We start from the raw sequence: 24,223 nt of genomic DNA, 5'->3' as shown, positions 1-24,223 counted from the left end.
ATGTCTGTCAGATCCTCTACTGATTTTTAAATCTAGTTATTTTTATTGTTGAGTTGTAAGTATTCTTTATCTATTCTGTAGAATAGCACCTTACAGATGTATGAGTTCCAAATAGTTTTATTCTATAAGGTTGTCTTTTCATTTTCTTGATTGTATTCTTTGATGCAAAAAAAAGCTTTTAATTTTGATGAAGCTCTATCTGTCTTTTTTTTTTTTTTTTTTTTTTTTTTAAGCTCTGCACTTGTGGCATATAGAAGTTGCCAGGCTAGGGGTTGAGTTGGAGCTGTAGCTGCTGGCCTACACCACAACCACAGCAATGCCAGATCTGAGCTGTGTCTGTGACCTACACCACAGCTCACAGCAATGCCGAATGTTTAACCCACTGTGCGAGGTCAGGGATCAAACCCACATCCTCCTGGATGCTAGTTCATTACTGCTGAGCCACGGCAGGAACTCCTACTTATCTATCTCTCTGTCTCCCTATCCGTCTGTCTGTCTGTCTGTCTGTCTGTGTGTGTATGTATGTATGTATGTATCTATCTATCTAGGTTTCTTGACTATTAGATATTTTAACACTCAGAAAAAAACTGTGTCTATTATTGGAGTCTCTGAATATAAAGTCAAAGGAAGGTTCAGATTTGAGAGACGTGCTTAAGATTACCTCATTACCAAAGACTGGAAATACTTTCGGAAGTCCAAAAGCTGTTACTCTATTCTTTATTAATATGATTTTATTTTCCAGACATTCTTATCATGGTTTTTACGTCTTATTCACTTTTCTAAATACAGATATTAATTAATTTGTCAAAATGATTTCATAAGTAGGTATTGTTAAGAGTTCTGTTTTTGTAGAAGCAGAAACTGAGACACAGAGATGCTCAGTAATGTGACATAGCTTATAAGTGGTAGACCTGGTCAAAAATTTGAACATAAATTTTTCAAGTTCCTATATAAAATATGATGTTATTAAGAGGTTGAAAGAGTAATCCCTGATCTTGATCACAGAAAAAGATAGACAAGATATTGTGCGAGAGTGTGTTGAGAATGGGTTAGGGCTGGTTTGGAAAATTACACTGCAGTTTGGGTAAGTGTATGTTTTTCAGGTATTTTGTCTCTGGGGATTCATTAAATAGACTTTATTATTTTAACATAGACTTGCATATGTATCTCTTACATATACTTTATATACCTTTCTTGTGAGAGATTAGAAGTAGTTAAACACATTTTCTCAAATCTCAGTTGTAATTATCAGCTAACATGGTTTCATATATCAGTGAGATATTGAATACTTTTATTATGGCCTCCTCATTTTTCCTATCTTTCGGACAGTTCTTTAAATCATAAAAAGATATAAGTTCATAAACCAGATAGTCTATTTGAATGAGGGGTGGGAAACTGATGATTCCTGGTATGAGTGGTAATATGGAGCCTATTAGTTGTTGAAACAAATCAGTGTTTAAGCAGAAGTTAATGATCTCCTTTGCCTTCCTTCTAGGTAACCCTGTAACTACACTTCCCTCCTCGTACCTTCAGGTATTTAGAATTAAGAGTATGTTATTTTTGCTTCCAAATTTTTTTCTGTGCTCGTACACAGTACAGCAGCATGTATTTACTCCCATGGCATGTGCATTATTCAGACATCCTATAACTGCAGTGACTGTGCTCTGTGCTCAGAAAGACCTGAGTGTGCAGAAATGTGAATATTTCACAGGGCATTGTCTCCCCATCCTGGAAATTTAAATTCAGTGTTTCATATATAAGGCTTATGACAAAGGGATTTCCAGCAGCTGATGATGGCCATCCAGTTTGTGGTATTTTATTATAGCAGCTTGACCTGACCAAGACAGTTGTCAGTGAAGTAACTTGGACAGATGCACCCATGAGAAGGAAAATAGGAATGCAGTGTATGTTACATTATTAAACAAAAGCCTTTTCAGCTTTTTACTTATCATTAGAATGGAGTGGCAACTTCCAGGCTCCAGCTCCATATATGCAGAACTGGAAATAGGAGGAGCTGTAGGTTGTCTTTTCACTCTGTTGTGTCCTTGGCACATAGTAGTTTATAAATTAATTGTGGTCCTATTTATTTATCTTTTGTTTTCTGTGCTTTGGTGTCATATCCAAGAAACTATTGCCACATCATTTGTCATTAAGCTTTCCCCTGTGTTTTCTTCTAGGAAGTTTTTAGTTTCAGGTCTTATGTTTAGGTCTTTAGTCCATTCTAATCTATTTTTTGTGTATGGTATAAAATAATGCCAAAATTTATTCTTTTACATGTGCATATGCAGTTTTCCAGTACCATTTGTTGAAGAAATTGTCCATTCCTCCTATTCCTTATCACCTTTACTTCATTGTCTTCTCTCATATTTAAATGATTTTTCTTGTCTGTTTTATTTTTTCTTCACTTTCCATTCTGCTTTTTAAGGGTATTTTGCTGTTTATTTTCTTGTAATAGTTTTAGCATTTTCCTTCTTTTTCTTTTATGTATTATTTCATAAAATTAATGTTTAATATCCTGGAAAGGACAGAGAAATTCTGTTCTAAATTTTTTTTCATATGGAATATATCTACTATGTTGCTCAATCAGTTGTTTATGTGTTTGTTCATTTATTCACTTGTTCATTTTCCCAGAGACTCCCTTGTACAGCAGATGTCTATTGAATTCTTACTGTACTTGAACATATGCTCCAATGGAACTCTGTTTTATTGGTGAACTAGAATAGACTGATCTCTGTCTTTATGGGGCTTACAGTTTAGAGACAGTGATAATCATTTCTTAGGAAACCACAAACAATTAATGACTGTTGTGGTGTTCCTGCCTGCCTTATAACCCCATGCCCTCCCCCCCACCCCCTTTTTTTTTTTTGCTGGAGGGTTTACTCTGTTGGTTTTGGGCTAGATTTTTTTTAAAGCTGACTTTGCTGGGGATATGGGCATTCTGTCAGGGCCGGTTCTTTAAACAAACCTGGTGAAAACAGAACCTCAGTTTACCTTGAAGCTGTCTTTTAACTTGGCTTATAGCTTTGGGGATTAGAGGAAGCAGAGTTATTCCCTTTCTTTATAAAATATTATTACACTGAAGATATAATTTATTTTGTTTTGTCTTGTCTTGTCTTTTTGCCTTTTCTAGGGCCACTTCCCGTGGCATACAGAGGTTCCCAAGCTAGGGGTCAAATCGGAGCTGTAGCCGCTGGCCTACACCAGAGCCACAGCAACGCGGGGTCTGAGCTGCGTCTGCAAACTACACCACAGCTCACGGCAATGCCAGATCCTTAATCCACTGAGCAAGGCCATGGATCAAACCCACAACATTATGGTTCCTAGTTGGATTCATTAATCACTGAGCCATGATGGGAACTCCCTGAAGATATAATTTACCTGATAAGAGGTGCTAAGATATGTATGTAGTATAGGATAAAAGGCGTTAGAAGAAACAAATGCCCTTAAAATGTGTATCTAACTTAGAAAACTTTTTATTTAAAATGAGAACCAATTGAAGAATATATTGTTTCATTTTATTTTGCATTAATGGAAAAACATTACTTGAACACTAAAAAATAACAGCTTATATAAAATCTTAAATATTTAGAGTCATAAACATAATCAATACATTTTCTTATGAGTCTTACATAGAATATTCAGTGCAAATTCATCTCTCAGGAATGGCAAAAACAATCAGTAATAAAAGAAATTGAAATTTTTATTTCCCAGGAGTTTCTTGTTGGCCTTTTATATATCAAGATAACCTTCTATAAAGATTTGTTATAGTACCTTCTCTAGATAACAAGGAAGAGCATGATGTAGAGCTTTATCTGACATCTATTTGTCCTTGTTTTCCTTTTTGCATTTCTTTTTTTCTTTTTTTTTTTTTTGAACTGTATTGGAATGTCTCCTACTCCATGGTAGATACATAGCCTCTGGTGGTAATTTTAGAATTGTCTTTTATCATTTGCTTTATCCTGCCACAGGATAGTGAATGGTATATTCTGACATCTTTGACTTGTCATTAGTAGCCCAGTAAACACACCATTCATCACAATCCCATTGTGTAGATTGTTATGGTATATAAATGCCTATATGAATAATCCTTACACACTTTTTCTTCCCCAAAAGCCTCTTAAAAATTTCATTTATCTTTGCCTTGTATTTATTTTTGAAATGTGTAATTCTTTTCCCTATTTTATTCTAGTCTATTTAATTTAATTCTATTCCATTCTAATTTTTTCTTTTTTTTTGCACCTGTGGCATATGGAAGTTCCCAGGCCAGGAATCAAATCTGAACCATAGCTGTGACCTACGCCACAGCTGTGGCAACACAGGATCCTTAACCCACTGTGCTGGGCTGAGGAGCAAACCTGCATCACCACAGAAACAATGCTAGATCCTTAAACCATTGTACCACAGCAGGAACTCCTCCCCTCTTTATTTTATTTTGTAACTCTCATGCAATAAACTGCACACATTTAAAGTGTAAAATTTGCTAAGTTTTGATATATGTATGTATCTGTGAAACCATCACCACAAAGAAGATAATTTATCTATCACTTATCAGATTTCCTTGCGTTTAATCTTTTCTTCCTACCCTTCTCCCATCTTTGAGCAACCAGTGATCTTTCTGTCCCTATCTGTTAGTTTGTGTTTTCTAGAAATTTATATAGTTGTCAATTGTATACCTTTTTTGGTATGATTTCTTTCACTCAGTATAATTATTTTACAGTTCATTCTTGTTGCATGTGTTGTAAGTTCACTCCTTTTTATTGCTCAGTATATTACATTGTGTGGATGTATTATGCTTTGCCTCTGTTGGTGACCATTTGGGTTGTTTTCAGGTTTTGACTGTTATGAAGTGGCTATGAACATTTATTACAAATCTTTGTGTGGATGTATCCTTTTCCTTCTCTCTTTTTCACCCAGAAGTATGTGTGTCTTCATCTGGGAGTGGAATACTTGAATTCGTATGGTAGGTGTATGTTAAACTTTTTTTTGGGGGGGGGAGCAATTGTAGAAAACTGCAGACTTTTTCCCAAACAGATGTACCTCTTAAAATCCCCACTAGCAGTTGATGAGCAGTTTCTTCGCATCCCTGACAAGGCTTGATATGAATAGTTTTTAAAATTGCAACATAGGGATATCTTATATGGCTTTAATTTCCATTTACCTGATGTTTAATGATGCTGAGCATCTTTTCATATGCTTAATTGCCATCCATATATCTTCTTTGGTAAAGTGTACATCAAATCTTTGGCCTGTTTTACACTTATTTGTTTCCTTATTAATGAATCTGAAAGTTCTTTATATGATGCAGGTATTTTCAAATCATGTGTGTGTTTTGCAGATATTTTCTTCTAGTCTGTGGTTTGCCTTTTCATCCTCTTAGTAATCTTTTTGAAAATGCAGAATTTCTTAATTTTGATGAAATCCAATTAATCCATTTTAAAATTAATATACAGGAATTTTAAGATAAAGAATGTACTAGATAAGTCAGCTTACTTTTACCTTTATATATGAAGAGTGGAAAGAGTTTGAAACTTAATTTCAAAGTTTTTATATTTAACAAAGCTATGTTACAGATGTTTATATCTTCAAAAATAGAAAGTTATGGTATTCTTACTGGGGCATTCACTTATCAAGCAAGACAACCAATTTTTAAAAAATCAGATTTTTTAGATACAGCTTAGAGTCACAGGAAGTGGAAAGATTCTTTGAATCTCGAAGACTTGAGGGACTCCTTTGTTACAAATAAACATTTATAAGGATAGTTTTATCATAGACAGTATAACAGGATGATTATAGTTTTAACAACACACAGCCTCTATGCAAGACTTACTGTGAATGTTTTCTTTTCTTTATGTTATCAGGGCAGGCCCTCTGTCTCAGAATGTTCTGCCCTCTGCATCTCTTATTTTTCTCAGATTCCTTTCACTAGCAGTTGCTAATTAGGAGGGCCTATCTTCTCAAATATAAGTAATAGTAGCTCCTTGGAGAGAACAGCAAAGCCATGAAATGTAAAATTTACAATATGAATTAAAAAAGGGAAATTTTATTTTAACAAATTAATTGTGGGCAATGAATGTTTTGTTTATATATAATTATATATATAAATGTGTATATACATAAATGCATAACAGGAATATTTATATGATATGTGTACTCACATACATGTGAGCTCACATACACAGACATATATGTAATTCAGTTGCAATATCTTTTAAAATTTAAATACAGTTATCTTACTTTTATTATCAAATATGCTGTGGAAGTTTTCTGTGGAAAATGTTGTAGTCATCTCTTGCTCTGAGTTCCTACTCTTCTGTACTCTTTTTTTTTTCCCTTTCAGTTTTATTGAGATATAAGTGACATACAGCATTGTATAAATTTAAGGGTACAGCATAATAATTTTATGTACATACATAATGAAATGATTACCACAGTAAATTTGGTGAACATCCGTCATTTCATATAGGTACAAAATAAAATAAATAGAAAATTTTTGTGTGTGCGTGTGATGAGAACTCCTAAACTTTAAAATGTTTCAAACAGCCCCTGCATAGTGTTGGAGTGTTATCTAGTGTTCCAGAGCACAAGAAGGCCGTGGTATGCCTTATGGAGAAAATATGTGTGCTAGGTAAGCTTCATTCAGGCATGAGTTAAATAGTGTTGCTTGCCAAGAGTTCAGGGTTAATGAATCAGTGAAATATATTAAAGTGTCTGTAAACAAAAACACGTAAAGCAAGGTTATATAATGATTGACCAAATCAAAACTCTTATGACCAAAGACTGAAGGGACCCTGATCTTGCATTTCCACTGAGGGCAATGGCTCATATTTGCTAATTCCATGTTTATAGCAACTTTGTAAAACCTGTCACCAATAACAAGAATCACCTGGATATAAATTTACTGAAGTTTAAGTTATGTGAAAGTTGGTCCACATCATGTGTCCAGCTCCATGAATCTTCACAAAGTGAACATGCCTATAGCCTGTACCCAAATCAAGAAACAGAATATAACCAGAATGCAGAAGTTTTCACGTTCCTTTCTTATCGTTCTGCCTGCCCATCCCCATAAAACAAACTGACCTTTATCTTGCCCTCTAAAAGCAAAGTTTTGCCAGTTTTAAACTTTATATAAATGAAATTATGTAGATGTACTTTTCTGTGTCTGGCTTGTTTCATTGACATTATGTTTATGAAATTCATTCATATTGTTATTGTAATTTAGTTTTTATCATTGTAGAGCATTCTGTTGAATATACCACAATTTTTTTGATTCTGTTGTTGAGACTTCAGAGTATTTTTCAGTTATACACATATATACATTCGTTTTCATTATAGTTTAAGATATTGAGGATATTGAATATGGTTCTCTGTGCTATGCAATGGGACCTTGTTGTTTATTCCTTCCATATGTATGAGTCTGCAGCTAATAACTCCAAACTCCCATCCCTCACCAAACCCCTTGGCAACCACAACTCTGTTCTCTGTGTCTGCGAGTCTGTTTCTGTTTTGTAAATAAGTTCATTTGTGTTTTGTTTCAGATTTCACATATAAGTGATATCATATGGTGTTTGTCTATCTCTCTTTGACTTAATTTAGTAGGGCAATCTCTAGTTACTTCCAAATGGCATTATTTCATTCTTTGTATGGTTGAGTAGTATTCTGTTGTGTATATGTACTACATCCTTATTCATTCATCTGTTGATTTACATTTTGATTGTTTCCATATCTTGGCTATTGTGAGTAGTGCTACTATGAACATAGAGGTGCATGGATCTTTTTTCTTTTGCTTTTTAGGGCCGCACCCACAACATATGGAGGTTCCCAGGCTAGGGGTCGAATCAGAGCTACAGCTGCTGGCCACCGAAACGTGGGGTCTGAATTGTGTCTGTGACCTACATCACAGCTCATGGAAACGCTGATTGTTAACCCACTGAGCGAGGCCAGGGATCGAACCTGCAACCTCATGGTTACTAGTCGGATTCATTTCTGCTGCACAACAACGGGAACTCCTGATCTTTTTGAATTATGGTATTCTCTGGATATATGCACAGGAGTGAGATTACTGGATCATATGGTAGTTCTGTTTTAGTTTTTTGAGGAACTTCCATACTGTTTTCCATAGTGGCTGTACCAACTCACATTCCCACCAACAATGTAGGAGGGTTCCCTTTTTCCCCACACTCTCTCCAGCATTTGTTTGTAGACTATTTGATGACCATTCCGACTGGTGTGAGGTAGTACCTTATTATAGTTTTAATTTTCATTTCTCTTTTAATTAGCAGTGTTGACCATCTTTTCATGTGTCTGTTGACCTTCTGTATTTCTTCTTTGGAAATGTCCATTTAGGTTTTCTGCCAGTTTTTCCATTGGATTGTTTGTTTTTTCATTCTTGAGTTGATATGAGCTGTTTGCATGTTTTTGGAAATTAAACCTTGGTCTCATCATTTCCAGGTGTTTTTTGCCATTGCATGAATTGTCTTCATTTTGCTCATGGTTTCCTTTGCTGTAGGAAAGCTTGTAAATTTGATCAGGTCCCATTTATTTATTTTTGTTTTTATTTCTATTGCCTTGGGAGACTGACCTAAGAAAACATTCTCATGATTTATGTCAGAGAATGTTTTGGCTATGATCTCTTTTAGGAGTTTTATGGTGTCATATCTTATGTTTAAATCTTTAAGCTATTTTGAGTTTATTTTTGTGTGTGGTGTGAGGGTGTGTTCTAGTTTCATTGATGTACATGCAGCTGTCCAGTTTTACCAGCACCACTTGCTAAAGAGACTGTCTTTTTCTCATTGTATATTCTTTGACTCCTTTGTCAAAGATTAATTGTGCATAGGTGTGTGGGTTTCTTTCTGGGCACTCTATTTTGTTCCATTGACCCATATATCTTTTTTTATGCCAATACCACTCTGTTTTGATTACTGTAGTTTATAGTATTATTGAAGTCTAGGTGTGTTATGCCTCCTGCTTTGTTATTTTACGTCAGGATATCTTTGGCAATTCTGGGTCTTTTATGGATCCATGTATATTTAGGATTATTTGTTCCTTTTTTTTTTTGTTTGTTTTTTTTGTCTGTTTAGGGCTGCACCCACAGCATATGCAGGTTTGCAGGATAGGGTTCCAATCGGAGCTGTAGCTGTCAGCTGACACCACAGCCACAGCAACACAGGATCCGAGCCGTAATCTGTGACCTATACCACAGCTCACGGCAATGCCGGATCCCTAACCCACTGAGCAAGGCCAGGGATCAAACCTGTGTCCTCATGGATGCTAGTTGAGATTGTTAACCGTTGAACCATGACAGGAACTCCAGATTATTTGTTTTTATTCTGAAAAATATAATGGGTAATTTGATAGGGATTGCATTAAATCTGTAGATTGCTTTTTTAACAATATTATGTCTTCCAATCCAAGAGGATGGGATATTTTTCCATTTCTTTCAATCATTTTTAATTTCCTTTATCAATGTTTTGTAGTTCTGAGCATATTAGTCTTTTACCTCATTGGTCAGGTTTATTCATAAATATATATATGTGTGTACATATATATATATATATATATATATATATATATATTTATATTTTGGTGCCATTTAAAAAAAGATTTTTTTTTTCACATTCCCTCTCTGGTATTTCAGTGTTAGTGTAAAGAAATGCCACAGATTTCTGTATGTTAAGCTTGTATCCTACTACCTTGCTGAATTCATTTATCAGTCCTTGTAGTTTTTGTGGGGAATCTTTATATAGTTTTCTCTATATAGTATCATGTCATCTGGAAATGATGACAGTTTTACCTCTTTGCTTCCAATTTGGATACCTTTTATTTTTCTTGTCTGATTACTGTGGCTAGGATTGCTAGTACTATGTTGAAGAGAAGTGGTAACAGTGGGCATTCTTGTCTTGTTCCAGATTTTAGTAGGAAGGCTTTCACCACATGATCATCTCAATAGATGCAGATAAATCATTTGGCAAAATTCAACATCTGTTCATGATAAAAGCTTATCAAAGTGGGTGTACATGGAACATATCTCAACATACTAAAGCTATTTTTGATAAACCAACAGCCAGTATAATACTCAATTGTGAGAAGCTGAAAGGACTATTTATTTTTAACTCAAGGTAAACACAAAATTAAGTAAGATGGTTCAGTGTTCTCTTAAGTTATTTATTTATTTATTTATTTGCTTTTTAGGGCTGCACTCATGGCATATGGACATTCCCAGGCTAGAGGTCCAATCAGAGCTACAGCTGCTGGCCACAGCCACAGCAACATGAGATCTGAGCTGTATCTGCGACGTACACCACAGCTCATGGTAACACCAGATCCTTAACCCACTGAGTGAGACCTGGGATTGAACCTGCAACCTCAAGGTTCCTAGTCAGATTCATTTCTGCAGCACCACAATGGGAACTCCTAAGTTATTATTAATGAATCATCCTTAGTTCCTTTTCATTGCTTCTAATTTTGGTCAGTTTACCATTAAACATTCTATTAATGTGTCTCTATAATCACATAACAATATATTTTCTTAACTTAGGCTTTATAAATATAGATATCACTGTATCTTTTGATTCTCTAAGAAACAAAATAATGCATAAAAATATAATTATTTAGCTTGACAAAGTACTAAATGTTGGAGAGGTATAAATGTGTTACTTGAAATGTCATTTATTAATTGTTCAAAGACAAAAATAGAAAAACTATGTCCTTTCCCACAAATAACAAATGTTAGTGAATATGTGGAGAAAAGAGCCTGTAAATTGGTGTAGCCACTGTGGAAAAAGTATGGAGGTTCTGCAAAAAACTAAAAATTGATTCACCATATGATCCACCAGTTCCACTCCTGGGTATATATCCAGAGAAAGTGAAAACATTAATATGGAAAGATACACACACCCCTATGTTCATAGCAACATTGTTTACAATAACCAAGATATGGAATCAATCTAAGTGTCCATCAATAGATGAATGGATAAAGATGTGGTTTATATACACGCACAATCAAATACGACTCAACCATTATGAAAGAATGAAATTTTGCCATTTGTGACAACATGAATGCATGGGGAGGGTGTTATGCATAGTGAAATAAGGCAGACAGAGAAAGACAAATACTGTTTGCTCTCACTTGCCTGTGGAATATAAAAGAAACTAGTGAATATAACAAGAAAAACGACCCAGGGATATCAAGCACAAGCTAGGTGTAAGCAGTGAGGAAAGGGAAGTGGGGAGGGACAAGAGAGGGGTCGGAGATTAATAACGTAGTTTTTGTTTTTTGTTTTTTGTTTTTTTTGGATCTACCTACCTGTGGTATGGAAGTTTCCAGGCCAAGTATTGAACCCATGCCACAGCAGCCACCGAAGCCGCTGCAGAGACAATGCCAGATCCTTAACCCACTACACCACAGGGGAACTCCAGGGGTAGTAGATTAAGAGGTCCAAACTACTGTGTATAAAATAAATAAGCTACAGGAGTTCCCATTGTGGCTCAGCAGTTAATGAACCCAACTAGTATTCATGAGGATGTGAGTTCGATCCCTGGCCTCGCTTAGTGGGTTAAGGATCTGGCATTGCTGTAAGCTGTGGTGTAGGTCACAGACAAAATTCAGATCCTGTGTTGCTGTGGTTTTGGCGTAGGCTGGCAGTTACGTCTCCGATTGGACCCCTAGTCTGGGAACTTCCATATGCTGCAGGTGCAGCCCTAAAAAGACAAAAAGACAAAAAATAAATAAACTAAGTTACAAAGATATATTATACAGCACAGGGGCCATAGCCAGTATTTTATAGCTATAAATGGAGTATAATCTTTAAAAATTGTGACTCACTGTGTTTTACATCTGAATATTGTATAATATTATAAATCAACTATACCTCAATAAATTTATGTATTTTATTTTTTATTTTTGGCTGTGCCCGTGGCAGACAGAAGTTCCCAAGCCAGGTACTGACCCTGTGCCACAGCAGTGACGCATACTGCAACAGTGACAACGCCATATCCTTAGCCCTCAGTAAATTTTTAAAAAATGTCTTTTGTGTTGGATGGTACCTAAAACATTTAGCAGAGTCTCAATAAATATTTATAGGATGAGTAGAATATAAGCTAGTATAAATTTGGGAATATATAAGTGGAAGGATAAAATGTGAGTATATGATAACTATAATCCATTTATGCTTTAAAACAGTTCATAAACTGGTAGGGGTACCCACATTTCTGTTAAACAAAGAATTGCATTATCAGATGGGACTGAATATTTACAGTTTACTTTGTTAATTATTTATGAGTTAATTTATAGGTACATCTGAACATTTTAACTTCAACATAATTATCTTATTCACCCTTAGAGATTATATATGTTTAAAAGTTTCTAATCAATGCAGAAGGTGAAAACAAGAATTAATTTTTTTCCAATCACAATCACCTCTACAAGCATCCATTTGGAAAACATATGCCTATTACTTAATATGGTAATCAACATATTGTTCACAGTAGACTTAATACCAATTGGAACTTACAAGTCTATACTAATTTTTGAGATAATTTCTATCATGTATACCCAATTGATTAGCTTATGGGATCTTGAGAGTTGGAATGCATACAAGGTTGTTAAACATATCAAAGGAGCAGATGCTGTAAGCTTATAAATTATTAAAAAGTTGTTGATAACCTTTTATGCTGTATAAATACAATTTTATATTATTATATATTCTTTCTATTTATTTGACATTGTATTTATGCTTTGAGTCTATCTATATCTTATATCACATCCTAATCAAAACCAGATTTTATTACTAAATTCTTGTTTTTAACTTAGTTATTGAAAATACCTTTGATATTATTAATGACAGTGAAAACAGTACATCATAAAACTCCACTTTTTTCACAAAAAATTTGGCTAATTATGTTCACTGACGGAAGGCTGTGCTCAGCTTGGACTGTTGACTAGAGTGCCTACATATGGCCTCTCCTGTGTTAGCACCCTGAAAGTGCCAATTAAGAAATCACACTACCCTAAGTAGACAGATCATTCATTTACTTATCTGATACTTCTGAAATAGTTTATATTTTTATTCTTAGCTGGAATAATTAGGGTTCAGAATTCTCTATATTGCCACATATTTTGTAATATGTGGTTCTTAATTCCTTTTATTTTTTTCCCCATACTACTTTCACTTCAAATGGCAAAGAATTACTTCGTATTTTGCTGAATAATTCTGTGTTCATATTATCAATACCCTTCATGATTTTATTAACATGTAACATATTCTTTTGGCTCTTATATTTCTGAGAATGTTTTTATTATGTCCTTCCTGGACAGTGATTATTATAGTTATTTTTATCTTAACCATTTCCTGATTCACTTTTTCATTTGAAAATAAAAAATTTGACCTATATGTAGTATGATAGGGCTGAAATGCACCATATTTTTTTTCACCAATTTTTTTCAAATTCCCTTTGCAGAAAATATTATTACTTTTTATGACTAGAAATTATTCTTTTTATTTGAACTAGAAATTATTCTTACTTAAGATGGAAAATTTTCAAACCTTATGATTAGAAATATTTCTTGTTTACTCACTGGTTTGTAGTTCCTTGAGAGTCCTTGGAGCCTTTTTTTTTTGTTTCAATGAATGACATGAAAAATTATTGAATCTGCTCAAAGACTTTTATATATTTTAGCTCATGGTTTGATAGCTTCACATTTCAGTTTCTTCATAATTCCTGAGTGAATGTTATTCAATCCTAATTTATTTGTATCAACAATTGTGGGGTTTTTTTGGTATTAATAAATGACATCTCTAATGGATATTAATGCATTTAGAAAATAATTTTAGCATCTATTATATAATTTCATTCTTTAAGCAGACTATAAGATGATTTGAATAAGTATTTTTTGAGTTATAGTATTTTATAGTAGCACTTAATGTGGCATTCTCTATATGCTGTGGATTGTAATATTTCATATTTGTGATTATTATTTGCCTTTCATTTAAGAGGTGGTCTCTCTTCATAGCTTGCTCCAATATAATTTCAATAATATTGTTTCATTTTAAAATGTATTTTATTTTTTCCATTATAGTTGGTTTACAGTGTTCTGCCAGTTTCTATTGTACAGCAAAGTGACCCAGGCACATGCACGCGTGCACACACACACACACACACACACACACATTTTTTTCTCATGTTATACTCTATCATGTTCCAAATAAGTGACTAGATATAGTTCCGTGTGCTATACAGTAGGTTCTCATTGCAATAATATTGCTTCTGTTTTTGAGATTCAAATAAAAATAATCTGTGATAAGTTAGAATGGTAGACTTAGAAGGGATCCCAAGTCTCTGGGTACTAGGGACATAGAGGTTTTTTATTATCCTCCTTTTCTTTATCTGTATTTTGAAAATTTTCTACTTTGAACAGGAAAATTCAAAGAGGAAAGTAAATATTGCTTGAAATTCTACCATCCATAAGTAATCATAGTCAGCATTTTGGACATTTTTCTTTCTTCTCCATCTTCCTGTGAATTTGAATAAATATTGTAATGATCTCATATCATAGACAAGGAACCTGTAGCTTAGGATGACTTTCTGAACTTGAAAGTAGAAGAATAAAGTGAGAATGGAGATTTTATGACTCCAGACCCCACTGCTCATGAGCACCTCATCAGGTAGCGCCACACTGCCATCCTTAGACCTGGGCTGGATTTTTATTGTTGTTCATCAATGCAGGCAGGATGTATGTGATCCACTTTCATCAGGGTGTGGGAGTTTGATGTTCTGACCTTGGTATTTGGATACATGAGGTGAACCCTGAACACTCATGGTCACAGTGAGCCTCCCTACTGCTTTACTACAGTTAGTGCGTTCAGTTGGGTGACTGAATTTCAGCCTTGATTTCTGATTTACCATTCCATCTCTCCTAGTGGAACTGAACTCTGACTTAAATCCCCACCTTCCTAGATCTTGTTCTTATAAATTAGACCTTTAGCTCCATCCACTGACTGGAATCTTGTTCCAGAGTTAGGATCATGGTGGTACTACCTGCTTGACTCTTCTACCTTGTCTTCCTCACTAGTTGGAGTGCTTTGTGGGCAGCCCTACAGTATAGATATATCCGTTTTCTTCCTTTTCTTCACCAGCGTATATTGAAATTGAAGCCGTAGAAAGGACTTTCAGGTTTTGTCCATCAGAGCATATGTCTCTCTTAGGATAATCCTGAGCTATTAATTATATGTTGAATATTTACACTTAATATGTTTTCATATATGTCTTCTGAATATTTCCTATTCAAATGAAATTGAGAATTTATAATCTTTCTTTTTTTAATCTTGTTAGAGCCACACCTATGGCATATGCAAGTTCCCAAGCTACAGGACTGAATCAGAGCTTCAGCTGCTTGCCTGTACCACAGCCACAGCAACACTGGATCCAAGCTGCCTCTACAACCTACACCACAGCCTGCAGCAACACTAGATCCTTAACCCACTGAGGGAGGCTAGGGATTGAATCTGTATCTTGTTCCTAACCCACTGAGCCACAATGGGAACTCTCCAGAATCTGGGGTTAAGTAAAAATTTTCAATCTGAAGTTTATAGGAATGGTTAGAGTCTGAGGTATACATTTGTGAGTCATTTCCCCTTAGAAGTGGCTAGTGAAACCAGGTTATGGATGGTGTTATCTAGAATGAGAGTACTGGGTAAAAAGAAAAGAGTATTTAAGATTGGACTCCATTGTGTATATGTACCAAATCTGCTTAATCCATTCATCTGTTGATGCACATTTAGGTTGTTTCTGTGTCTTGGCTATTCATAGTGCTGCTGTGAACAAAGGTGTGCAGGTATGTTTCTGAAATATAGTTTTGTTTGGAAACTATAGCCAGGAGTGGGATTGCCAGATCATATGGTAGTTCTATTTCTAGTTTCCGTGGACCCTCCTTACTGTTTTCCATAGTGGCTGTACCAATTTACATTACTACCAGTAGTGTAGGAGGGTTCTCTTTTTCCCATACCCTCTCCAGCATTTACTGTTTGTAGCCTTGTAAAAATTTTTTTTGGTCTTCTTAGGGCTGCAGGTGTGGCATATGGAGATTCCCAGGCTAAGGGGTCGAATTAGAGCTACAGCTATTGGCCTACGCCACAGTCACTGCAATGGCAGATCTGAGCCGCATCTGTGATCTATACCACAGCTCACAGAAATGCTGGATCCTTAACCCACTGAGTGAAGCCAGGGATTGAACCCTCAACCTCATGGTTCCTAGTCGGATTCATGCTGCACCATGATGGGAACTCCAAATTTTTTTTTTTTTAGTATCAAGCTTCATGAGCTGTTTGTATATTTTGGAGATTAATCCCTTGATGGTTGCTTTGTTTGTAAATATTTTCTCCATTCTGTGGGTTGTCTGTTTATTTATTTGTTTGTTTGTTTGTTTGCTTTACAGGGCTGTACCTGCAACATATGGAAGTTCTGGCCTATGCCACAGCCAAAGCAATGCCAGATCTGAGCTGTGTCTGGGACCTACACCGCAGGTCAGGGCAACACTGGATCCTTAACCCTTTGAGCGAGGCCAGGGGATCAAACCCACATCGTCATGGATCCTAGTCAGGTTGTAACTGCTGATCCATGGCAGGAACTCCCAGGTCTTTTTGTTTTATTTATGGTTTCTTTTGCTATGCAAAGGATTTTAATTTTAATTAGAAACATTTGTTTATATTTGTTTTTATTTTTGTTTTAATTACTCTTAGAGGTGGATTCAAAAAGATGTTGCTGTGATTTAAAAGTTTTATGGTATCTGGTTTTACATGTAGGTCTGTAATCCATTCTGAGTTTATTTTCATATATGGTATTAGAGTATGTTCTGATTTCATTCTGATTCCTAGAGTAGTCTCTCTAAAAAGTGTCATGCATACAATTATTATATGTATACACATGCTATGAATTATCACTGGCTTGTGGAACTACTGAAGGAAATAGAAGACAGTGACTTTAATCATCTTATGTTATTTGCCAGTTCTTTTTAGTTGCATAATAGAAAGTTTTATTAGTAATTTTCTGTACTGTTAACTCTAAGTCCAAATATTTGTCAAACTTCAGCAAAAACAAACAAAAATGACATTGTAATTTAAAATTTTCATGAGTATTGTAATTTATATGAAGTAGGTAAATTTGAGGTTCAAGGAAAGGAAAAACTATGGTAAAAAATTCAATAATGCTGTATTGATATTGTTAATTTTAAAGTTCCTTTCCTTTCCTTTCCTTTCCTTTCCTTTCCTTTCCTTTCCTTTCCTTTCCTTTCCTTTCCTTTCCTTTCCTTTTCTTGCTTTTTAGGGCCGCACTCATGGCATATGAAAGTTCCCATGCGAGGGGCCAAATCAGAGCTACTGCTGCCATCCTGCACCACAGCCACAGCAACAACAGGATCTGAGCTGCGTCTGTGACCTATACTGCAGCTCACGGCAATGCTGGATCCTTAACTCAGTGAGCAAGGCCAGGGATCGAACCCACATCCTCATGGATCCTAGTCGCTTTCGTTACTGCTGAGCCAGGACAGGAACTCCTAAATTTACTTTTCAGTTATGCAATACCTATTTGAATTTGACATTAATAATACTGAATTAACACAAGATTTACTGAATATACTTACTAGATAGTCATAAAGCAGTAATATAAAGATGAGCCAATTTTGTCAATGTGGATGAAAATATTGAAGGAATATACTTATGTGGTACATGAGTGTATTATTGGAAACTTTGAAGTATGTTTGGAACAACTTAGATATGTAAATACTTTTTATATTCTAACTGACAAAATCTAAATACGGGTTAAAATTTATGATTAAAATTTAGCCTCCAATTAAGTTGTTCTGAATAGATAAAATATATAGTGGATTTCAAAGTATTGATTGTAAGAAAAGAATATAAAATCTCTTAACTTGAAGTTCCCATCGTGGCTCAGCGGAAACGAATCCACCTAGAGACCATGAGGTTTTGGGTTCGATCCCTGGTCTTGCTCAGCATGTCAAGGATCCGGCGTTGCTGTGAGCTGTGGTGTAGATTGCAGAAGCAGCTCGGATCTGGTTTTGCTCTGGCTGTGGTGTAGGCCGGTGGCTATAGCTCCAATTTGACCCCTAGCCTGGGAACCTCCATATGCCGTGGGTGCAGCCCTAAAAAGACAAAAAGGAAAAAGAAAAAAATCTCTTAACTTTTATAGCTTTTACACGTTAAAATAACATTTTATTTTGGATCTTTTTAGTTAAAATACATTATTTAAATTAATTTCACCTTTTTCTTTAAAAATATGGCTATTAGAAAATATATTGTTATGTTGCTCGCATATATTTTTATGAGATAGCAAAGAGCTAGATTATTGTCTTGCATAATAATTTGTGGGTGTCTTCTGGATGCTTGAGTTTGAAAGAAGTTTGAGATAGAGCAGTTTGGTCTTAACTCTATCAGTAGTAATTCTTTGGTTATCCTGGTCACTTCAATGACTGTTTTAAAATTTATAATATATTTTATTTATTAAATGTTAGTGCCTTGATACAATAGATCTTACTGGGTTGTGATCATATGTGAAAGAATCTACTAATGTGAAAAGAATTTGTGTTTGTATATATTAATTACTATAACTTCTAGTGAGCCATATTATGCTATTGATAGTGCTGAAGACTAATTGCTTCCATTCTTTAATAGGAGTACATTATTCAGAGATGTTTTGCATAGCCACAATTTAGGGTGGAATATGAGTGGCTGTGGGTGTACTGTAGACTTTCTTGCAACAGCTGTCACAGTTGGCAGAGTTAATGCTGGAAAAGCACTGCCTTAAATTGGCCCAGTGAACACAATTAATTCAGAGAAAGAGGAGCTATTTGCAAAGCAGGCATGCTTGGCATAGTTTGGCAGCTGGTATGATTATGTGCCTCAATTACAGGGCATGGTGGGTAAAACTGCCTCTGTTTTATGAAGTGATGTGGATTGTGTAGTCAGAACAGATGACAAAAAAATACTTGAGCTTCTAATACCTTACCATGCTAGTAATAAAAATATATTTTTTAAAGAATCAGGAGATTTTTTTTTATAGATTTGGAAAACAGCTTGAATATATATGGAAAAATTTAGCTAAATATAGTTAGAAGAAAGAAGATATGTTAAAAAAAATCTCTTTTGAAGTTCCTATCATGGCTCAGTGGTAATGACTAGGATTCATGAGGATGCAGGTTCCATCCCTGGTCTTGCAGTGGGTCAAGGATCCCACGTTGCCGTGAGCTGTGGTGTAGGTTGCAGATGATGCTTACATCTGGGCATTGCTGTGACTGTGGCATAGGCTGTCTGTCACCTTAGCTCCGATTAGACCTCTAGCCTGGGAACTTCCATATGCCAAGGGTACAGCCCTAAAAAGCAGAAAAAAAAAGCAAAAAAATTATCTTTTATTGCAACTAGAAGTTACTAATTAAATCTCATTATTGATAGTTAGATATTTGATAATTTCACATTTAGCCCTTCACATATTTTTGTTCTATTATTTTTCCTGCTTAATAATGACATGCTATATACATTTAAAAAAATACTTTTTGCCTATGCATTTATTTGATTTTCCAAATTAAAGAAATTAATTCATGTAATTAGAGCACAAAACTTGTGAAATTGGGATTTTACATTTTGGTGACTTGCTCTAATTTATATCCTGAGGATTGCATTCTGTCTAAGAAGTAAGGACCACCAGTTTTCAAAGATACATAGAAATTTAAATGAGTTAATTCAAAGTTTTTTTTTTTTTTTTTTACTTTTTATGGCTGCACCTGTGGCATATAGCAGGTCCCAGGCTAGGGGCTGAATCGGAGCTGTAGCTGAGGCCTGTGCCACAGCCACAGCAACACTAGATCCAAGCTGCATGTGCGACCTCTGCCATAGCTTGTGACAATGCCAGATCTTTAACCTGCTGTGTGAGGGCAGGGATTGAATCTGCATCCTCATGGACACTGTGTTGGGTTCTTAACCTGCTGAGCCACAATGGGAACTTCTAATTCAGTATCTTAGAACCTTAGAGTTTATAAAACATGAACTACTGAAGAGTATATAAAAAGGCTGTGATCTTACTTAGAACTTTATTGTACCTAGTGTAATGGAATGTGTAGGACAGGCCTCATGGCCTAATGCATATGAGCCCAGGCCTTGATGATAGACTGCCTGGCTTTATACCTGGCTCCACAGCTTACTTGATGTTTGACGTGGCAAGTTACCTCTGCTCTTAGATTCTTCATTTGGAAAATAGAAATAATAATAGCATTTACTTAATAAATGGTTGTGACATTTAAATGACATACTATATATAAAGCATTTAGCATAGCTGCTAGCTTGTAGTGAGTACCTAGTAAATATTGTTTATTGATAATGTCTGTAGCATCATTGGATAATTGGGGCTTGCCTAATTCGGTTACTTTTTTCTTAGTTACTAGATTGTATTTTGCATCATAGTCCCCAAATAGTACCACAACAAAGCATGTGTTTTTGAATCTAGAGGTTCTTGAGTTTCAGTAGAAAGCTGAGTAAAGTAATAGACCCAAACTAGGAACAACCCAAATGTCTGTCAACAGGGGCATGGATAAACAAAGTGTGGCATGTCTGTATAATAGAATACTACTGAGCATTAAAAAGCAATGAGCTACTGATGCACACTGTAACACAGATGAGCCTGGTAACAATTATGCTGATTGAAAGAAACCAGGTAAGTATAAGTACCTACTGGGAGATTCCATTTATATAAAATTCTTGGAAATTGAAACTGATGTATACTGTCATAAAGGAAATAATTGCTTGGCTAGTTGCAGTGGGATGGGGAGAGAGAGGGTTGAGACGAAATCAAAGAGGCTTAAGAGGGTGATGATTGTGTTTGTTATCTTGATTTTGGTGAAAGTTTTACAGATATACCTGTATAAATATGCCAGAGCTTATCAAAATGTATGTTTTAAATATGTGCAGTTTATTCTGTCAGTCTTACCTTAGGAAGTACTAAAAAAAGTCTTAACTGAAACAGACAAAAGTTCACACAGCTAGAGTGATCAGCAGCAAGTCCCAGAGCTCAAAATTCTGCCTGGGTATACACCAGTAGCAGATGATAATGTCCACTGGGTAAGAGTCTCATTAAAATGCTTAGAAATTCAGCCATTCCCCTTTGGGCCCAATTTTTTTTTTTTTAATCAGGAAAAGGCTTGAGCAGTGTATTAATCTGGGTAAATGCAGGGAGCCATCTCAAGTCAACAGGTGAACTCTGTCTGTCTCATTATTAAACAGTATGTACCGTGATTGTACAGATCTGTATACCTGGATGTGAGCACAGACTTAATTGATCACCCTTACCCTTCCCAGACAATTAAAACCTTGTCTGAGCAAATGACTGAACAGAACATTTATCCAGATCAAGAGCCAAAGAGTTCCCACTGTGGCTCAGCGGTAACAAATCTGACTAGTATCCATGAGGACGCAGGTTTGATCCCTGGCTTCACTCAGTGGGTTAAGGATCTGGCATTGCCACTAGTAGGTTGCAGTCATAGCTCAGATCTGGCATTGCTGTGGCTGTAGTGTAGGCTGGCAGGTGTAGCTCTAATCCCTAGCCTGGTAACCTACATATGCTGCAGGTGCAGCCCTTAAAAAAAAAAAAGTCAAATTAGTTGGAAATTTTTGTAAATCATTCTAATAGGATCAACTTTATTAGGATCCATCCCTGTCTTTCTTACTCTCATACACACTTTTAGAACATCAAACGTTGTTATTACAATTTTTTTTTTCTTTTTAGGGCCATACTTGCAGCATAAGGAAGTTTCTGGGCTAGGAGTCAAATTGGAGTTGCAGCTGCTGGCCTGTGCCACAGCCACAGCAATGCCAGAGCTGAGTTTATGACCTACACTACAGCTCAGGGCAACGCTGGATGAACAAGGCCAGGGATCAAACCCTCCTCATCAGTACTAGTCAGGTTTGTAACCCCCTGAGCCACAACAGAAACCCCATCACAAAATTTAAGTCAAAATTTAAGTGCAAATCTAGTCTTTGCAACTGACTCTAAAGCCTTCATTTTTTTCCATCATTACCATCCAGCTGTTCAAACCTGTTAGAAGAAATATTTGTTTATAACAGCAATTTCAAACTGGTTTTCCGTATCTTCTTCCTTTTGAAAGAATATCCAAAATGAACACTTTTAAAAAATATATAGACGCTATTATTACTAATTTCCTATTGTTAATTTGGATTTAATTAATATTAATTTCTTAACCTGAATTTCCCACTGTTGTGAAATTATTAGAACCAGAAAATCAAAGGATTGTATTTTCTTTTTTTTTTTTTTTTTTTTATCTTTTTAGGGCTGCACCCGTGGCGTATGGATGTTCCCCGGCTAGGAGTCGAATCAGAGCTGTAGCTGCTGGCCTATGCCACAGCCACATCACTGTGGGATCGGAGCCTCATCTATGACTTACACCACAGCTCGTGGCAATGCTGGATCCTTAACCCACTGAGCAAGGCCAGAGATTGAACCTGTGTCCTCATGGGTGCTAGCCAGATTCATTTCCACTGAGCCATGACAGAACCTCCCTCAAGAACTGTATTTTCTTACTGATATGCTCAGAAATTTATTTCTAATATGCTATTTAAAAAGTCTTCATCTAACTTTTTAGAATTAAACCTTTTTTGAAAAATTGAAATATAGTTGATTTACAGTATTAGTTCCGGGTGTACAATATAGTGATTCAGTATTTTTATAGATTATACTCCATTTAAAGTGATAAAACAATGGCTGTATCTCCCTGTGCTTATACAGTATATCCTGTTGCTTATCTATTTTATACATAGAAGTTTGTATCTTTTAATCCCATACACTATCTTAACTGCCCCTCCTCCCTCTCCCTACATGTAAGCACCAGTTCTCTTTATTTAGGAGCCTGTTTCCTTTTGGTTATGTTCATTCATCTGTTTTAATTTTTACATGCCATATATAAAATATCACACAATACTTATCTTTGTCTGAGTTATTTCACCTAGCATTATACTCTCTAGGTCCATCTATATTGTCTGTTGTTGCAAATGGCAGAATTTCATTCTTTTTTTTATGTCTGAGTAATAGTCCATTGTTTGTGTTTGTGTGTATGCATGTGTGTGTGTTATCGTCTTTATCCATTCATCTGTTGGTGGACACTTAGGTTCCTTCCATATGTTTATTATTGTAAATAATAATGGTATGAACATTGGGGAGTGTGTAACCTTTTGAATTAGTTGTTTTCATTTTCTTTGGATATATAGTCAGGAATGGAATTCCTGGATCATATGGTAGTTCTACTTTTTAATTTTTTTTTATTTTTCAGAAAACTTCATATTGTTTTCCGCAGTGACTGTACTGGTTTACATTTTCCCCAGAAATGCACAGAGTTCCCTTTTTTCCACATAATGGCCAACATTTGTTATTTGTGGACTTTTTAACTGTAGCCAGTCTAATAAGTGTGGGGTGATATTTCATTGTGGTTTTTAATTTACATTTCTCTAATGATTAGCAATGCTGAACATCTTTTTGTATGCCTTTTAGTCGTCTATATGTAGTTTTTAGAAAAATTTCTGTTTAAGATTTCTTCCCACTTTTTAATCAGATTGTTTGGGGTTTTTTTGATGTTGAGTTGTATGAGCTCTTTATGTATTTTGGATATTAGCTCCTTATCTGTCATATTATTTTGGAAACATTTTCTCCCATTCAGTAGCTTGTCTTTTCATTTTGTCAGTGGTTTCCTTAGCTGTGCAAAAACTTTTTAAAATTAGATTCTATTTTTTTATTTTTGCTTTTGTTTCTATTGCCTTAGGAGATAGATCCAAAAAAAAAAAAAAATTGCTGTGATTTACGTTAATAAGTGTTGTGCCTGTATTCTCCCATGGGAGTTTTCTGGTTTCTGGTCTTATATTTAGGTCTTTAATCCATTTTAAATTTACTTTTGTATATGGTATGAGGAAGTATTCTGATATTACGATTTTACTTGTAGTTTGTCCAGTTTTCCCTGCACCACTTTTTTTTTAATTTTTATTTTTTTATTGTTATTTCCCCCAACACACTTTTTTCCACTGTACAGCATGGGGACCCAGTTACACATGCGTGTGTACATAATTTTTTCTCCCATTGTCATGCTGCGTTGTAAATATCTAGACATAGTTCTTAGTGCTACATAGCAGGATCTCATTGTTAGTCCATTCCAAAAGCAATAGTT

The 24,223-nt window shown here is 35.3% G+C and overlaps 1 protein-coding gene across 16 annotated transcripts in view; it reads left to right on the top strand.

The window, feature by feature from the left end:
* DTWD2 (DTW domain containing 2) overlaps positions 1-24,223 on the top strand; it is a 1,117,698-nt gene that overhangs the window by 63,784 nt on the left and 1,029,691 nt on the right. For 4 of the 16 annotated variants that reach the window (XR_014838622.1, XR_014838617.1, XR_014838618.1 and 1 more), the window contains exon 5: positions 1,496-1,533. The exons of 9 other annotated variants lie outside the window; for them this stretch is intronic. The gene's annotated coding sequence lies outside the window, so the exon portion shown is untranslated. Of the gene's footprint in view, positions 1-1,495; positions 1,534-4,829; positions 4,965-24,223 lie in introns of all 16 variants that reach the window. 3 more of the 16 variants (XR_014838623.1, XR_014838620.1, XR_014838621.1) reach the window with 3 other exon arrangements.

Source organism: Sus scrofa, chromosome 2, assembly GCF_054392235.1.
Source record: "Sus scrofa isolate SSC_HxYL_T2T_F1_AM1 chromosome 2, Sscrofa_HxYL_maternal_Yorkshire_Landrace_v2.0, whole genome shotgun sequence".
Lineage (NCBI taxonomy): Eukaryota > Metazoa > Chordata > Mammalia > Artiodactyla > Suidae > Sus > Sus scrofa.
The sequence above is the reverse complement of the archived record's forward strand: the minus strand, read 5'-3'. Positions and strand labels throughout refer to the sequence as shown.